Here is a 19473-nt window from a genome sequence, read left to right as displayed (position 1 = left end):
TTACATATACCTAGTGCAGACAGTTCGGACGGGAAACACCTTAACCTTTAAATTTATTGTTCGTTCGGCAGAAAATTTTCAAACTTGTCCTTCGATTTTGTGCCCAATAACTGTTCGAAAAACGAACAAATTGTCTAAACGACTGAATTTCGGCCGATTTTTCGTATAGTGTATGGCCAGCATTAGCCTCAGAACCTGTGTAGTTCATATGTGTTTGGGTTTAAAGGGACGAGGTGGCAACCCTAGGTCAAACCTAAACACTTTCAAATTGTATGCAATCAGGCAGGCCCTTTTACTACATAGCTGAAGGTAAATCTAAAGAAAAATGAATAAATGCAATTGTATAATGTGTAGCCAGCTTAAAGCTCCATGACTCCAAAGTTACTCCAACTTTGAAGTGCAATTTTGGATGGGTGTGACTTGGATGTGATTTGTTTATCTGCAAAGTTGGACCGACTGATGCATGATAAACATTCAGGTATGACTTTCATGCAACTTTTGAGGGTTAACCTTAAAGTCTATGGCCCTTAAAGGGGTTGTAAATATTTATATTTTTTTAAATAGCAAACATGTAATACTTACCTCCTCTGTGCAAGGGTTTTGCACAGAGCGCCCCCGATCCCCTTTTGTTGGGGTTCCTCCGTTGCGCTCTTGGCTCCTCTTCTTCTCAAGTGCCCCCATGGAGACCCTGATTTCCATGAGAGCCATAGGCGTGCGCACAGGGTGTGCCCAGGCACACCCTAATCACCCTGAGCAGCACAATTTCCCCCTACTGCCCTCGTTCTCATCTTTTCCCCTGCAGCGCTGAGAGCTTACCTCCTCTCCTATTGGCTGTTGCTGCTGGTATGTTTTAGGAGTGGGAAGGGGGCCAGTAAATATGTAATTTACCAGCCCCTTCCCTTTCTGAATGAACATAGTGAGTCATCGGTAGAGTGTGTTTGGGCTTTGGGGTGCACACCCTAATGCAATAGACTGCGCACACCTATGATGGGAGCACTCGTGCGGTGATGCTCCCAAGTCCTGCTGCTGCGCCCATTGACACAGACAGCAGGACTCAGCCCCGCCCCCTGTGTCACTGGATTTGATTGACAGCAGCAGGAGCCAATAGCTTCTGCTGCTATCAATCTATCCAATGAGAAATCTGGCTGGAGCTGGTTCAGGTAAGTAAAAGGGGGGGGGGGGTGCTGCACTACAAAAGTTTTTGCATAGAATGCATTATAGTGAAAAACCATGAGGGTTTAAATTGTATGAAAGTGCATGAACTACTTTGAAGTTGCTGCGACCTTAATGAATGGTTATCATTGGAAAACATGGGTTACGACTTGTCATGCGACTTTGATATCCAAAGTCACATGATGAGTCGCTGAAGTGTGAATTGGGTGTTAGTAATGAGTTCTTTTTTAAGAAATTTGTTTTTAAGTGCCATGGTTTGGGAAAGAGGTGGGGGTAAGGGGTTGTTAAAAAAAAAAAAAGCAAGTGAGGCACGTTTTTACCAACCCACCGCTTTAAGTCCCTAAGTTGCAAAGGGAGCCGTTTGGGGGTATACATATGTGGAGGCACTTTACATCGCAACATGCCAAAATTGTTGTGTTTGGGGGGCAATATGGCCTGCTGAATGTAACCCATGTAAGTAAATGGAACTGCAACTGCATGCAATGTATGTGGTGGTGGCACATTGGTGCGGGTTAAAACAGGTGTTGAGGGGGAAACATAACACTCTCTGAAAAGCAATCTACTGCAGATCATGCTTCAGAAGGCTCTGGCAAGTGAGTGCTAACAGGCAAGTATTCCATGCAGGATTCATAAGGGTGTACATGCGTATTACAGTGAGAAGAGTGGTGATTGTTCTTTACTTTAAACTTTAATAAGGATTTTTTTTTTTACTAGAGATTGTTTTAAATTCTTTAAGGAAAGGAAGCAGGAGATTTCATTTGTGACTTTCTTCTGTCGATGTGGGAGTAAAAGAATACTTCTATCTGAAGCCCCTGGAAGATGGCAGACAGGGGTGAAAGGCCTTTGTTTATACACATAGAATACAATGCAAGGCTTATGAGATCAGGAGGAAACTCGTCACATCTATGGCTGCAATGTAAACACACAAAGCCCCATGTAGCTGCAGCTTTACAGATTGCTTAGAAATGGATCAAACTGAAGACATGCTGGAAATTTTGGAGGAGGAGGATGATTAGATGAGGGGCCTGTCAAGTAAAATGGAATGGACAGAGCTGACACCTGTTACTGCCAGCAGATCAGATGTCAATACTCCCCCAATTCTAGACATATGGAGATCCCAGCATTGTATGTAATCACCCCATAGCCCAGCATTGTATGTGATCGCCCCATAGCCCAGCATTGTATGTGATCGCTCTATAGCCCAGCATTGTATGTGATCGCCCCATAGCCCAGCATTGTATGTGATCGCCCCATAGCCCAGCATTGTATGTGATCGCCCCATAGCCCAGCATTGTATGTAATCGCCCCATAGCCCAGCATTGTATGTGATAGCACCAGAGCCCAGCATTGTATGTAATCGCCCCATAGCCCAGCATTGTATGTGATCGCCCCATAGCCCAGCATTGTATGTAATCGCCCCATAGCCCAGCATTGTATGTGATCGCCCCATAGCCCAGCATTGTATGTAATCGCCCCATAGCCCAGCATTGTATGTGATCGCCCCATGGCCCAGCATTGTATGTGATCGCCCCATAGCCCAGCATTGTATGTAATCGCCCCATAGCCCAGCATTATATGTGATCGCCCCATGGCCCATCATTGTATGTAATCGCCCCATGGCCCAGCATTGTATGTAATCACCCCATAGCCCAGCATTGTATGTGATCGCCCCAGAGCCCAACATTGTATGTAATCGCCCCATAGCCCAGCATTGTATGTGATCGCCCCATAGCCCAGCATTGTATGTGATCGTCCCATAGCCCAGCATTGTATGTGATCGCCCCAGAGCCCAGCATTGTATGTGATCGCCCCAGAGCCCAGCATTGTATGTGATCGCCCCAGAGCCCAGCATTGTATGTGATCGCCCCAGAGCCCAGCATTATATGTAATCGCCCCATAGCCCAGCATTGTATGTGATCGCCCCATAGCCCAGCATTGTATGTGATTGCCCCATAGCCCAGCATTGTATGTAATCGCCCCATAGCCCAGCATTGTATGTAATCGCCCCATGGCCCAGCATTATATGTAATCGCTCCATAGCCCAGCATTGTATGTGATCGCCCCATAGCCCATCATTGTATATAATCGCCCCATAGCCCATCATTGTATATAATCGCCCCATGGCCCAGCATTGTATGTAATCGCCCCATGGCCCAGCATTATATGTAATCGCCCCATAGCCCAGCATTGTATGTAATCGCCCCATAGCCCATCATTGTATATGATCGCCCCATGGCCCAGCATTGTATGTAATCGCCCCATAGCCCAGCATTGTATGTGATCGCTCTATAGCCCAGCATTGTATGTGATCGCCCCATAGCCCAGCATTGTATGTGATCGCCCCATAGCCCAGCATTGTATGTGATCGCCCCATAGCCCAGCATTGTATGTGATTGCCCCATAGCACAGCATTGTATGTGATCGCCCATAGCCCAGCATTGTATGTGATTGCCTCAGTGCCCAGCATTGTATGTGATTGCCTCAGTGCCCAGCATTGTATGTGATTGCCTCAGTGCCTAGCATTGTATGTGATTGCCTCAGTGCCCAGCATTGTATGTGATCGCCCATAGCCCAGCATTGTATGTGATTGCCTCAGTGCCCAGCATTGTATGTGATCGCCCATAGCCCAGCATTGATCACTCAGTCTACAGATGGACACGTGGTACAATCAGCATGGCCAATGTGTGTCCAATGTCCTTTACCAACAATCATGGAGTAGAAGGGCCTAACTCAGCACTGCAGGCCATGTATGGTCAGGCAGACCCTCCTACTACATGGCTGATGGTAAATCCCATAGAGACAGTAGTAGGATGACCCGCCCGCTTTATACCATTCACATAACATCCATTCATTGCTGAGATCTTTCTCTTTGCACAGATATATTGTAAAATCCTTAGAGTATTGAGCACATTTCATACAATGGCCATATTGTATAAGTATACACCGCTGTGAGCAGAGCGCCGCTAGATGTGTATTCGAAAAACACGGACAGGTGAATGTAGACCAGCAATCCCATTGAAAAAAAGTCCGTGCCTGGCAGGGAAGGGGTTACAGGAGGTGTGAGTGTCCGTCCTGGCAGCGCCGGGGTTAATTAAATAACCAAAACAAGGGATCTGCCCATTAGGTGGCGCTGCGCCCCAGCGAGAGCAGGACAACGCCTTGTGGCCGCCAGGTGGCGCCTGCGCGCCTCATTCGACTTCGAGCTGCCGAGGAGCCAACAACTCAAGCCGACCCCGAGCTGCCGCCGCTTGGTATTTGTCATCCGGGGCCCGGTGAAGGATTAGGCCTTGCCGCCGGCGGACTGTTCGCTTTGGGGTTGCCGTGTCTGTGGCCGTTGTCGGGATTAGTAGCGGCCGGCGGGACGAGGCCCTCCCCCGGGAGGCGCGCTGTGCTGGAGCTGAGGTAAGTTATAAAATGGCGGACACGTTGGTGGAAGTTTCCTCGGTGCGGCCTTGTTGTGTTGGGCGGCGGGGGGAGGGGAAGGGATTCCCCGCTCAGTTGTCTTTGGTAGGTGGGAGTCTGGGGCCTGGCTGAGGGAAGCGGGTGACCGGGAGGTAGGCGGAGAGAGGTGGGGGGAGGAGGGAGGACGCGGCCTTTTCTTCTTCCTGTTCTCCCGCTGCCCGCCCCGGTCCCCCCCCATATTGTCTTCCTCTCATAGTGTGCTGACCCCGGCCAGGCCTGTGTCTACCGGGCCGCCTAAGTCCGCGGTAACCCATAGCAACCAGCAGAGGTCACGTGTGTGGGGGGTCAGGTTGGGAGGATGTGGCCCCTTGTTTTGGCGCCAGAGTGTGCGAGTAACCTGGCCTGAACCCCGCCGCCTGTGATTGGTACATGCGGTCACCGACTCCTAAATAAGTCATGGCTGCCCCTCTCTGATCGTGTGATCCTCAGAGGTCAGAGATCACACGCATGGGGCCACAATCAAGGTGTGCAATCTTTGAATGGATTCCTCCTGACTTTTTACTTTGGGAGGAAAATAATTATTTCTGCTGGTTTGTGATCCAGTTGTTGGTGGGGGGAGGGGATGTTCCAGGGACCCAAAATAAGCACGTCTACTTTGTAAGATGTCCTGAAAAGGTGGTGGATGGGGGTGGGGTGTCCGCTCAGCAGTGTAGTCAGCAGGCAGATGACAAGCTGAGTAAATAAGGCAAAGCTTGAGTTTTTTGTAGGTGGTGAGATCCAGGATGTGCTGCTTTGGGTGGGATTATTTCATGTTCCAATCACAGGGCTGGCGGTGGGAGCTAAATGATCATTTCGATTCATGCCAGGTCCTCTCACTTCACACATGTGGGTAAACACATGTACACGTCTGTCGGCGTGGTACATGGCAGATGAGTCTCTAATGAAAAGTAACATATGCTTTGTAATGTAGGTGCTTGTCGGTGTGTGAGAACCAGAGCGTCAGATTTTTATTATTACGCCTTATTATATTTTATGTTATTAAAGAGACAAAGTTTATTCTGCTGACTTGGCACAGAATCGTGAAGTTGTATTTTCCCAGTACAGCGCCAGATGTTGGTAAACACTTTCACATTTGTGTGTTTGTTTGTTGTTTAGTTATGGAATATATTTTAGCTTCTTTGTATCTGTATAGTTGATAGGATTTTCTACATTCTCAGATCCTTTGGTGTCATGAGATTCACCCCCCTCCCCCGTGGTAACTCCCTTACTAATATGCCACACCTGTTTTTACTGTCTATAGTGGGTTACCTCCCAATCCCACCCCTTTGTTATGGGATTAATCACAAGCCTAGGAAGCTGAGTTTACTTCACTTTTAAATATGTATATTCTTATTTTAGTGTCTTGCTTCATTTTTATGCAATTTGATTTATTTTCACATCTAATGCTAATTATCACTTAGGCTTGCAGTGTTTTTTTGAATGATCCTTTTTAAAATATTTGTCTTAACAACTGTATAGTGCAGCTCTAGTTATACAATTGATATTTTTGATGGTGAAGTGATACACTGAGTGTGTTCAGCAGCTGCAGATAATTAATTTACTATTGTACACTTGCACAAATAATTACATTTTAATTGATTTAGCACTTTTGTGGCGCTGATTGATCTTTACACCATATAACTTAACAGGCAACTGCTATGCAAAAAAATTCTAATTTGCTGTCATATTAAGATCTAGTTTAGGATGAAAGCAAGTCAGAATAGCGCCTCACATTTAGGCTGTGTTGTCTTCCTTGCAAAAGAACAATGTTGTCAGAGGGAGGGGAAGATCAGGTAGCCTAACTGCGTCATACCATGGTGGGGCCTTTATGGCTTGTTTGCTGCCACCCTCCCGTTCTGCTGCTTCTCATTTGTTGGTGGTACGAAGTGGGTGTGGTAACAAGTTCTCTCGCTCTCTGAATACAACTCTGCTGCTTCCAGTTTGTGACTTGCTTTGGTTTGCTGTAGCTTAGCATGTTTGCTTGCTGAGTTAACGCATTTAACCTGTTGTGCTGCATTCTATACATAGCCAGTAGAACATGACTAAGGGGAATATTGCAGCTGTACTGTGATTTTATTGAGTAATTGTTTGGTAGAGAATCTAATTAACCTGTAAAGAATAAAAATAGAAAATGTTGACTTTGAAAGTGACCCAAGCTTTATTTTCCAACTCTAGTACCGTTTTTTTTTTTTTCTGTGCTCAGTTAATTTAAGCTTGTACACAAACGAATGTCTTGTCATCAAAAGATATTTTGTTTGCTAAATTTTTGTTGGTTTTTGTTATTTTATGCAACATGTAAAAAGTATATGCGGCTAATAATATGCATGAGAAGTTGTGGCTTGCACCCCTGTGCCAGTATGGCGGTAGCTGTATTACTCTTTAATGCAAACTATTTTCTTTGCTATTTGTGGTTATTTGAAAATATACTTCCTTTTACCTATTGCAGTGTTGAAGTTGTAGAGGGTTTTTTGTTTAGATTTTTGCATACACTTGTGCTAAAGCTTTGCCAAGTGTAAATTGTTTATCATTTTAGTTTTGTCTATATCTGCACAGGAAAGCAGGGATTTTGTGATCATTTGGATTTTATGTCTCAATTATCTTCTCGGGTGGGGGGATGGGTGTGTCTATTTTATAAATATGTTTACCCAAGAATCACAACTTTCACCCTGGAATAACACATTTTCCAATAACATTTAGACAAATGAGTGAATGTTATTTGAAAACATTTTATAAATAGAACTTTTACAGTTGATTTGCCAATTTTTGTTCCCCCATGATTTTCCAGATCAGGACAACAAAAACAATTCCAATGCAGTGTTTTGCTGCCTGTGATCTGCTGTAAACAGATATTGTGTGAATATGTTATGCTTAAATGGTAGGGCACATTGTAAACTGGTAGCAGCCCAGTGCTTATTTGGTTATCAATTGCTTTCACACTTGAGTTAAAGTACAAATGATAAAGTATATGGATCTACTTTCTCTTTAAGCATCTCTAACACAGGTGGTCTCACTACTTTCAATATACAGTAGCTCAGTGGGGAACATTCCTCCATCCACATCAGCCATCCAGTTTATAGTTTAATGCGAAAGGGGTGGGGAATGATTCCTGTATGGGCTGCCTTTATTGAGCTGTTATTACTCTGCAGGGTGCTCTGTTGTTCAGATGATAGCTGGGAAGGTTGATAATGTTATTTGAGTTTTCAGTTCAGTGTAAAAGTTGAAGTAAGTATTGGTAGGATCAACAGGTGTTTTGTGTATTTTCAGAAAATAAGTCGATTGATTACACTACCCTTAAATGGATACTGGGCACCGCTACTAAACACGTGCCACATCCCAAGAACTATTCGTGAAAAATAATGGACTTTAATCAACGTATCATAAAATTATACAATTTGTGTACATTAAAAGCGGCTACTGCAAAACAAAAAATGTAACCAAATAAACACATAAAGCATCTACATTTTTTATATATATATATATATATATATATATATATATATATATATATATATATATATATATATATATATATATATATATATATATATATATATATACACACACACACACACACACACACACACACACACACACACACACATTTTTAGGTAGGACTTCACATGGTTCCTCTAGGGGGATCCCAGTACCAGTGGAGATTTTAGAGTTTCCTTTTCATTATGCAAGTATCAAGTTATTGGATCATGTACTCTTGCAGAGGCTGAAATATGTACTGATATCCAATCTATATCTTCTACTTCCCTAGCTAGTGCTACCTTGTGTATCCACACATTCTGATAGCAAGCATTTTGTGGTTGCTGTAGGGGCCCTTGTGGGGTCATGGGGGTCAGTACTGTTGTCTCAGTGAAAGTGGTGTTTTTTTTTTTTTTTTTTTGAGACACACGGCTCAAATATTTAAGGTACACGTTTTGGCCCATGTTCACACTGAGGGTGCCTTTTAAATTGTGCGATTTCAGTCCAACTACGGGGGCGATTTAACAGACATCTGTGCGGGTTCACACACAGTTGTCTATTGAAATCACCCCCGAAGTTGGGGGAAAAAGTAGTGCAGAAACTTTTGGGAATCGTTGTGGCACTGCAATGTTGATGTACTGATTCGGATGGTGCCATAGAGGGATATATGCTCCGGTTTGGCATGCAATCTGTCAAATCGGCCCTATCTGAACATCAGAAAATCAGAGTATAGCATCAAGTTGGTTAAATGCCTGGGGATATTGATCTGGTTAGTTAACAGGTTGTTAATCTGTTTCAGTTGCTTTTGGTGTTAATGAAATTAACAGGTGTGCTAGATGTGTAACAATGAGACAACCTCCAAACAGGAATGGTTTTACAGTTGGAGGCCACTGACATTTTATTTTCCCTACTCCATCTTTTCTGACTATTTTTCACTATTTTTGTGTTTGGCTAGGGTCAGTGTCACTACTGGTAGCACAAGGCCATACCTGGACCCTATAAAGGTTGCACAGGCAGTCCAACTCCTCCAGGAAGGCACATCAATATGTGTCATTGCCAGAAGGTTTGCTGGGTCTCCCAGCACAGTCTCAAGAATATGGAGGAGATTCCAGCAGACAGGCAGTTGCTCTAGGAGAGCTGGGCAGGGCTGTAGAAGGTCATTAACCCATCACAGGACTGGTATCTGCTCCTTTTGTGCAAGGAAGAACATGATGAGCACTGCCAGAGCCCTACAAAATGACCTCCAGCAGGTCATGACCATTGTCTCTGCTTTTTACAGATGAGAGCAGGTTCACTATGAGCACATGTGACAAACTTAAAAGGGCGTGGAAAAGCTGTAGAGAACCTTATGCTGCCTGTAACATCATTCAGCATGACCGGTTTGGTGGTGGTTCAGTGAGGGTCTGGGGAGACCTATCCATGGAGGGATGCACAGACCTCTACAAGCTAGACAGTGGCAGCTTGACTGCCAATAGGTATTAGGATGAAATCCTTGGACCTATTGTGAGTCCCTACGCTGGTGCACGACTGTGCCCGACCTTACGTGGTGAGAGTATGAAGCCAGCTCCTGGAGGATGAAGGAATTGATACCATTGAATGGCCACTCCCATGCTCGCCTGACCTAAATCCAATAGAACAACTCTGGGAAATCTTTCGGTCCATCCGAAGCTGCCAGGTGGTACCTCGGTCTGTTCAGGAGCTCAGTGATGTCCAGGTCTGGATACATCCATCGTCTCGTTAGGACATTGTCAGGCTTGCATACAAGCGCGTGGGGGCCATACAAACTGAGTACCATTGAGTTGCTGCAATGAAATTTAAGAAAAATGGACTAACCTTAAAGGTGCAACGGATCAAAAAACGGATTGGATCGATCCTCGGATCAGAGTCACGGATCGGATAATTTTTCGGATCAGCAAAAGACCAGACAAATCTTGTTACACCCACCGGAGTTTTAGATTTGACAGTTATTTTAAACACAAAACGGAGCTTATATGTTTAAATACAGTATATGTAAATCTGATGGACTGTTTACATGTTAAAGCGAAGGTTTGTTTTTTTTCTTTTTTAAAAAAACCAGCAGCTACAAATACGGCAGCTGCTGACTTTTAAATAAAGGACGCTTACCTGTCCAGCGCGCCCGCGATGTCGGCAGCCGAGGCTGCTTCTGCCGCCATCTTCGATGAGGGAATCAGGAAGTGAAGCCTAATGGCTTCACTGCTAGATTCCCTACTGCGCATGCGCGAGGATCGCCGTCACTGGTCCCCGCTCTCTCCTGGGAACAGTGTTTCCCAGAAGATAGCGCGCGCGTGGGGGGGTTGACGTCACAGGCTGGATTCCCCGTGGGGATCAGACCCGGAAGTGGTGCAAATACCTGTCTGACGGGTATCTGCACCCCCTCCCCCCTGAAAGGTGCCAAATGTGTCACCGGAGGGGGGGAGGGGATCCAAAAAGCGGAGGTTCACTTTTTGTGTGAACCTCCGCTTTTAAGTTTTAAAAGCAGCAGCAAACCTTACATGCTTGCTAATGTGACAGAGCACCTGCTGATTTTCACATTTAACTAAATGTGAAAATCGGGTGTTTTATCACAATCGCAAGCATGTAAGGTTTGCTGCTGCTTTTAAAACTTAAAGCGTGGGTTCACCCCAAATTTTTTTTCTAACTTTACATTGAGCCGATTGGTGAGAATAACATTATGCTGTGTTTTTTTTTTTTTTTTAATTCCTTTGCCGTACATACCGTTTTATCTATATTTTCACCGCGGCTTCCGGGTATGTTATCTGCGGGACTGGGCGTTCCTAATTGATTGACATGCTTCCCTCCGGCTCATACAGCACGTCACGAGTTGCCGAAAGAAGCCGGACTGCGAGTCGGCTCTATACGGCGCCTGCGCTCCAACGTTCGGCTTTTTTCGGCAACTCGTAATGCGCCGGTGAGAAGCATGTCAATCAATTAGGAACGCCCAGTCCCGCAGATTACATACCCGGAAGCCGCAGTGAAAATATAGATAAAACGGTATGTACGGCAAGGAGATAAAAAAGAACACAGCATAATGTCATTCTCACCAATCGGCTCAATGTAATGTTAGACATTTTTTTTTTTTTTTGGGTGAACCCCCGCTTTAACATGTAATCAGTCCGTCAGATTTACATATACTGTATATAAGCTCCGTTTTGTGTTGAAAATAACTGTAATCTAAAACCCTGTTGGGTGTAACAAGATGTCCGCTTGCCCCCTTCTCACTAACATTACTGTGCAGGAGTGTGGGGTGGAGCAAGATGGCGGCGCTCCGGAGCTACGCCAAAGCCGGGGCCTTTCCTATGGCCGAGGCTGCAGCTGTGTTGTGCCGATCTGAATAGGGTGACCCGTTCGGATCACGGATCGGTGACGATCTGTTGCACCGCTAACTAACCTGCTACATAATTTTTTTTTACTTTGATTTTTGGGGTCTCTTTAAATTCACCCCTCCTGCAGGTTAATGTGTCATCCTTTCTTTCCTAACACATTACCCAGACTATAGCAGTATAGATATCCAGCATGATACTTTTCCCCATTAAGATCTGATGTGTTTTTAAAGTCTTCCTTTAACCAATTCAGCCCTGGACCATTTGGCTGCCAAATGACCAGGCCACTTTTTGCGTTTCGGCACTGCATCACTTTAACTGATTATTGCGCGGTCATGCGACTTGGCACCCAAACAAAATTGATATGTCCCCCCCCCCCCCCCCCACAAATAGAGCTTTCTTTTGGTGGTATTTGATCACCACCTGCAGTTTTCATTTTTTGAGCTGTAAACATAAACGGAGCCACAGTTTTAGAAAAAAAAGCAATATTTTGTACTTTTTTGCTACAATTTCTTTTGCTTTTTGAAAAAAAGAAATCTCAGTTTTTAGGCTGATACTTACTTATTCTTCTACATATTTTTGTTAAAAAAATCGCAGTAAGCATATATTGATTGGTTTGCTCAAATGTTATAGCGTCTACAAAATAGGGGGTCGTTTTATGCCATTTTTATGAAATTCTATATAATTTTTCATTTTTAATTTTTTTTTTACTTTTTGTGGCGGCGATCTGCGAAACAAAAAAAAATTATATGTAATTTTTTTCCCCCAGTGACTGCAACATTATGGCGGACACATCAGACACTTTTGACACCATTCAGATTTATACAGCGATCAGTGCTATAAAAAGGCACTGATTACTGTGTAAATGTGACTGGCAGTGAAGGGGTTAGTGATTCTAACTGTTGGGGGGCGTGGCTTACTGTGACACGTCACTGACACATTGAGTCAGCGGGTCCCGTGGTCACGGAGACCGTGGCGCGCGCCTGCTAGGGGGCAGAATTCAAAGCAACGTGTGTACACGTTGCTTTGCCTGCCCGTGCCATTCTGCCAGCGTACATCTGAGTTAGGCAGTTGGCAAGCGGTTAAGGCCTCATGCACACTGGACGTTAAAATAACGTTCTAAAAATGGCAGTAGCTTTGCAGTGAGTTATTCAATGTTTTTGCAATAGAGGTTTTTATCGTTTTTCCGCATTGGTGTATTTTTTTTTTCAATGGATTAAAAATGCTGGTGAGCGACGTTTTTGAGCATTTATCAGCATTGAATCATTTTTACAGCTGAAAAACGTCTCTCGGAACCCACTAGTTTTCAGTTTATTTTATTTACTGCTCAAAACTGCCAACAGCCTATGTGTGCATGGACACATAGGATAACATGATGGAGAGTTTATTGACTGTAGAAAAAAAAGTCTACAGCCAAAAACAGCTGCTGTAAAAAAAATCAAACATCCAGTGTGCATGAGGCCCAATTCTTTCGAGCTTTGCGCGCACACACACGGGGTTATAGAAAAATCACATTTGCTGCCCGAAATGAAGACATACAGTGTTTGTTTGTTTTTTAATCCAGCTGTATCTACTAGTGCAGCTTACAGCATCCAAGTGAAAGATTGAACACCAACATGTCAGAAAAAAACAGAATCCTTCAGTTGGATAAATGATCACCCCCATAAGTCAATATTTTGTTGAAACACTTTATGCTTCACAGCATTTAGTCTGTTGGGATATGTCTTTACTAACTTTGCACATCATTCCCCCCCCCCCCCCCCCCCAACCACTGTATGGTAATTTTTTGCTGCGTGCTTTGAGTCATTGTCATGTTGTTGGGTAAACCTTCTCCCATTGACCACTTTCTAGAAGGGGGGGAGCAGAAGTCGATAGTATTTTGTTCCATCCATTTTTCTTCTATCCTGAAAAGTGCTCTAGTTCCTGCTGCAGAGAAATACCCCCATAACAGAATCTTACCTCCTCCATGCTTTATTGTAGGAATGCTGTTATTTGGATGGTCAGCTGTATTGGATTTCCACCAGACATATCGTTTGAGGCCAAATAATTACAATTTTAGTCTCATCTGGCCCTTTTCCATGTGACCTCAGAATCTCCAAGGTGTGTTTTAAGGTGGTCAGATAAGACTAACATTTAAAGGGGGGGTAATTCTTTTTTTATACCCTGTGTATGCGATTATTATTAAATGGTATTTTTTTTTCTTGTAAAAGATGAGTATGTGACAAGTAAAAAAAATGGCAAACATATCAAACCTTAAAATTGCTCACGCCCATGAAACAACATTGCCCATAGACCTCTTTAAGCCCTGGTTCACACTGGTGCGTTTTGACATGCGATTTGGCATGTCAAATCGCATGTCAAAAAGACGGTATTTGCCGCAAATTACCGGCAATAGTTTGTGTACTACTTTTTGCGATTTCGGCCTGCGATTTACATTGACATCTGTGCAAAAACCTGCACAGATGTCTCTATAATCGCGACCAGCGGGAGTGAAATCGTGCGAGTTCAGCTGAACTTGCACAGCTTCACTCCCGCAGCCCAGTGTGAACCTGGGCTGAAAGCTACTTTACAGTTTATTAGGTAAGTCTCGACAATGAATGTTGGTCCTTGAATTATTTCTCACCTTTCGATGTTCGTGGTTATCTCTTACAATCATTTTCGTATGTAGGCACACCTGCTACATGATTTTGTAATATTTGTATTTTTTCTTCACCATGAGGGCTTTATTTAAAATGTTTTGCTTAAAGTTATTACTGTTACACAGTGGTCCAGTAGCCCCATATATGATTGCACACTGTAATCACAGGTTGACCTCATAGTGATTTTATGGTTGTATTATGCGGTACCTTCGGCAGGGTGTCCTATTACTTAGATTTGTAAGCCAACAGCTGACCTAAGTTGGAGCACACTTCCAGTTGATATAGTAACTTGGAATGTAATTAGAATCCTTTTCTGCCAGCCACCACTTGTAAATAGTGTTGGTAGGTAAGTGGTTGTAAAGGCCATTTTTTTTTTTTTTTTTTTTTTTTTTAATCTTAACCACTTCCCGCCCGGCCTATGGCCGATTTACGTCCGGGAAGTGGTTATGAAATCCTGACAGGACGTTCTAGAACGTCCTGCAGGATTTCATGCCGCGCGCGCCCGTGGGGGCGCGCATCGCGGCGATCGGTGATGCGGGGTGTCAGTCTGACACCCTGCACCTCCGATCTCGGTAAAGAGCCTCCGGCGGAGACTCTTTACCACGTGATCAGCCGTGTCCAACCACGGCTGATCACGATGTAAACAGGAAGAGCCGTCGATGGCTCTTCCTCACTCGCGTCTGACAGACGCGAGTAGAGGATAGCCGATCGGCGGCTCTCCTGACAGGGGGGGGTTAGCGCTGATTGTTTATCAGCGCAGCCCCCCCTCGGATCGCCACACTGGACCACCAGGGATGCCCACCCTGGAGCACCAGGGTGGGCAAAAAAAAAAAAATGCCAGAAAAAAAAATGCCAGAAAAATAAATAAATAAAAAAAAGCATAAATAAAAAAGATGCCAGTCAGTGCCCACAAATGGGCACTGACTGGCAACCTGGCAAAAATCAGTGCTGCCACCCCAGTGTCCATCAGCGCCACCCCAGTGTCCATCAGCGCCACCCCAGTGTCCATCAGCGCCACCCCAGTGTCCATCAGCGCCACCCCAGTGTCCATCAGCGCCACCCCACAGTGCCCATCCATGCCCAGTGCCCACCTATCAGTGCCCATCTGTGCCACCCATAAGTATCCATCTGTGCCGCCCATGAGTGCCCATCTGTGCCGCCTATGTGTGCCCATCAGTGCCGCCTATGTGTGCCCATCAGTGCCGCCTATGTGTGCCCATCAGTGCCGCCTATGTGTGCCCATCAGTGCCGCCTATGTGTGCCCATCAGTGTCGCATACCAGCGCCGCCAATCAGTGCCACCTCATCTGTGCCCGTCAGTACTACCTCATCGATGTCCATCAGTGCCATCTCATCGGTGCCCATTAGTGCCGCCATATCCGTGCCCGTAATTGAAAGATAAAACTTATTTACAAAAAAATTAACAGAAAAAAATAAAAACGTAATTTTTTTTTCCAAATTTTCAGCCTTTTTTTAGTTGTTGCGCAAAAAAAAAAAATCGCAGAGGTGATCGAATACCACCAAAAGAAAGCTCTATTTGTGGGGAAAAAAGGACGCCAATTTTGTTTGGGTACAGTGTAGCATGACCGCGCAATTGCCATTCAAAGTGCGACAGTGCTGAAAGCTGAAAATTGGCTTGGGCGGGAAGCTGCGTAAGTACCTGGTATGGAAGTGGTTAATGCATAAAAAAACAAAAAAAAAACAGCAATGTGCATGAGTACTTCGGCCTTCCGGGGCTCTCCCTCCTGATTGGCTGGCTGAGACACAGCAGGGGCACCATTGGCTCCTGCGGCTGTTAATCAAAATCAGTTTGCCAATCATGACGCGGCCAAACCATGGAATTATACAACTGTATACCCAGCTTAACCGGCCCTTGTAATCCAGCATCATGTAAACATTTACTTTTCCAATATGACAGATCTGCATGTTTGTAAATCCCCCCCCCCCATCAAGGGGAAAAGCCAATGAAATTTGGACACAGCCAGTCACATGGTAAAGACAAACGGCTATAGTGCCGTTTGCGTTTCTCCTTAGTGTGTGAAGAGGCGATCTGGGGGAAAAAAATGTACAGTACAGTGCCCAATATGCCCCCCCCCCCCCCAAATAAAGAGGACCTGTCACCAGCCCATCGAAGTACCTGTAACCAGCCAATGCCTCATATAATATATGTTGGGGTGTTTTTTCTTTTCAAAATGGGGTCATTTTGTGGGTGTTTCCATTGTCCTGGTGCTCCAGGACCCTCAAAAGTGTGATGGGTTGTTGGGAAATTAGATGTGTAATTTAGGCTCCATGCACACTGGAAGCTATAAAAAAAAAAAAAAAAAACTCCAGTAGCTTTGCAGGGAGCCTTTCGACGTTTTTTAGCATTTTTCAGTGTAGCCTTTTTTTCTTCTTCTTATTTTTTTGATGAGCAGCGTTTTGAGCATTTTTTTGCGTTTTTTTTTCTTCTGCCGAAAAACTGCACTTTGAACGCAAATTTCTGGCGTTCAGAAAAAAGCCCATAAACTCCACTGCTCATTAACACTAAAAAACGTCCATGTGTGCATGGACACATAGGCTAACATAGAGTGCAGTTTATGGGCTTAAAAAAAAAAAAAAAAAAAAAAAAAGCCAAAACTACAGTTTATCAGTTTCAGTGTGCATGGAGCCTTGTGCTCCTAGAACGCCTGGCGGTGCTCCCTGCATGTTGGAGCTCTGTATGTGGCCAGGCTGTGAAAGTCACACACGCGGGGTGACTGAGTGTGAAAACACTCTTTAAGTATAAGTGTGTGTCTAAATGGGACAGGAAGCTGTTAGTGTATTTCCACTTTCCCAGTTTAGTTGGGATAACTTCCACTTTACACTTCTTACATATCCATATTCACATTGCATTAAAGGGTAACTCCACTTATGCGTTTATGCCGATGCTCAGAACGGGAGATGGCCGAGATCCAGGTCCTGTGGAAGTTCGAACACCTTACAGATTTATCTGTGAAGGTGAACTTGGCCTTTTAAACTTTAAACAATTGCTGCAAACCTATTTTTTTTTTCTTTTTTTTAAATGCTCTTTTCTGTAAACGCCAGAAAGTAAAAGCGTTCTTTGCTTATGAAAGAACTGGGAGGCCATGATTGCTTGTAGTATCCTGGGAAATCTCTTCAATTGCAAACAATATTTAAACAGTCTATCCTAACAAAAGGGTTAAAGGTTTGGAAGCTGGGCTTCTTTACAATCCCATACAAAAATAAAAAATCAGAACCTGTTCCCTTAAAGCAGATTAAACAGCACAGTGCTTGTGCTGTGTAATCTGCCCCCCCTCTGAACGGTAAAAATCCTGGTTAATCCTGCCTCTTCCTTTTATCCCCATCTGCGCTGACCACAATCGGGGTTGCTGAGTCCTGACCACCGTGGTTAGCTTACGTCACCGGCAGCTGTCCTCTCTGCTCTCCTTGCTCCCCCCTCCTCCCTGCCTGTCAGCTGTGTTCTGTGTCTCTCTGCCCCCCCCCCCCCATTAGTACAAATTAAAAAAACTTGGTGATCTCTGCCAGTCCCTCTATTATAGGCAGGCATACCACACTGTGTAAGTGCTAGTTCACACCAGATGTGAGAGTTCTGTGCGCTTTTTTTCTGCACTAAAAATGCATGCAATGTTTTTCATGTATATCAATGGCTCAGTTCGCAGTCAGTTTCTGGTGCAGAATAAAAAGTAGAGCATGCTGCATTTTTTTTTCCTGTACAGAACTGTACTGGAACATAGCAAATTGTATCAAACGCAACTGCACGTGGTGTGAACTGTAAGGGGAAAAACTGATCCGGAACGTATCCGGAGTGCATTTATGTGGTGTGAACTGGCTGTAAAAATGCATGCACAGTGTTTTACATGTATTCCAATGGCTCTAGTAGTTTCTGCACTGGGAACTGACCTGAAACTGACTGCATGGTGTGAATTAGAGCCATTGGAATACATGGAAAACAAGGTGCATGCATTTTTAGTGCAGAAAACTGCATCTGGTGTGAACTGGCCCAAATTATTTTCTAAGAACAGGGATTGTAAATACATTTAGAGTGATCTTCAGGCTGGTCACATAACTTGCGTGTCTGCTTTACATCTCCGAGATGGGGCCTTTACAGGAGGGGCTGAGCGCCCACGTGACCTCCCTGACTGACATCAAAGGGAGATCTTGGCCCCTCCTGCAGTAGTCATATATCAAAGCTGTAAAGCTGCTGCAAGTCATGTGACTGGCCTGACGATCGCCCTAAAAAGGGATTTGCAATCCTTGATTTTTAGAAAAGACTTGCACAGTGCGGTATACCTATCTATAATAGAGCGGCTGGCAGCAATTTTATCATTTTGAGTTGGCAAACACTTTTAAGGGAGCTTATTCTGTTCTAATGCATGGCACACTCTGCAATTTCTTTTTCATTCAACCCAGCAGATGCCCCGCTGAGCTATTGTGTTCTGAGAGGGGGCTCCCCCCCCCCCCCCTGCCAATCGACTGCTGTTATTCCAGCATGCTTGTTCGACAGAAGCTGGTTCTGTTTAACTGGCCGATATTTGGCCCATGTCTACCAGCCTTAACGCAGACTGTGAATTTCAGCCCGTACCCGAGGAACTGCCCCAAATTGTTCAGTGCGTGGCCCCATTGGTTGCCTCATGTCAAACATTTCTTGATTTAAAAATCAAAGGAGCATGGTGGAAGATGGTTGGCCGAAAAGTAGCTCTATTCAGTCAAATGCTAACACAGCAGTTTTCACAGCTGGTGAAGCGGACTGTCAAAATAAAATGGCCACAGTAAAAGTTTTTTTTTTTTTTTGTAGCTTTTAGTCAATGCACATACCGGTAGTTACAGCATGGTGGTGCATGCTTTTAGGGCAGAATACAAGTGATGAGAAGGTGATATATTGCCTACAAACTCTGTCAACCAGCCCATGGAATGTGGTCCATTGCAGATCACTTTTTGGAGTGCCAGCACAAGGGCTGTCACTTGGTGTAGACAAGCCCTAAATTAGTGACAAATTGCTGTGTACCTGTCACATATTATACCTTTTATACATAGATTTTTAGATTTTGCTGGCACTTATTTATTATTATTAATAAAAAATGAATAAAATATATATATATATATATATATATATATATATATATATATATATATATATATATATATATATATATATATATATATATATATATATATATATATATATATATAAATTTTCGCAGATCTCCGCCATAACAAGTAAAAAAAAAATGTAATGATAAAACTACCCCCTATTTTGTAGACACTATAACTTTTGAGCAAACCAATCATTATATGCTTGCTTTCAACACTGGGTGTCATTACTCTGCCACTCTTTATCCCCCACCCCCCCTTGCTGCTCAGCTTAATTTTACTGCTTCCTGTACTTGGCTGTTGCCTAGCAACCCAGGA

The 19473-nt window shown here is 44.1% G+C and overlaps 1 protein-coding gene across 1 annotated transcript in view; it reads left to right on the top strand.

The window, feature by feature from the left end:
• Positions 1–4356: 4356 nt before the first annotated feature.
• The window catches only part of STAG2 (stromal antigen 2), a 120837-nt gene continuing 105720 nt past the window's right edge, over positions 4357–19473 (top strand). The window contains exon 1 of the mRNA XM_040323928.1: positions 4357–4575. The gene's annotated coding sequence lies outside the window, so the exon portion shown is untranslated. The remainder of the gene's footprint in view (positions 4576–19473) is intronic.

Source organism: Rana temporaria, chromosome 9, assembly GCF_905171775.1.
Source record: "Rana temporaria chromosome 9, aRanTem1.1, whole genome shotgun sequence".
Classification (NCBI taxonomy): Eukaryota; Metazoa; Chordata; class Amphibia; order Anura; family Ranidae; genus Rana; species Rana temporaria.
The sequence above is the reverse complement of the archived record's forward strand: the minus strand, read 5'-3'. Positions and strand labels throughout refer to the sequence as shown.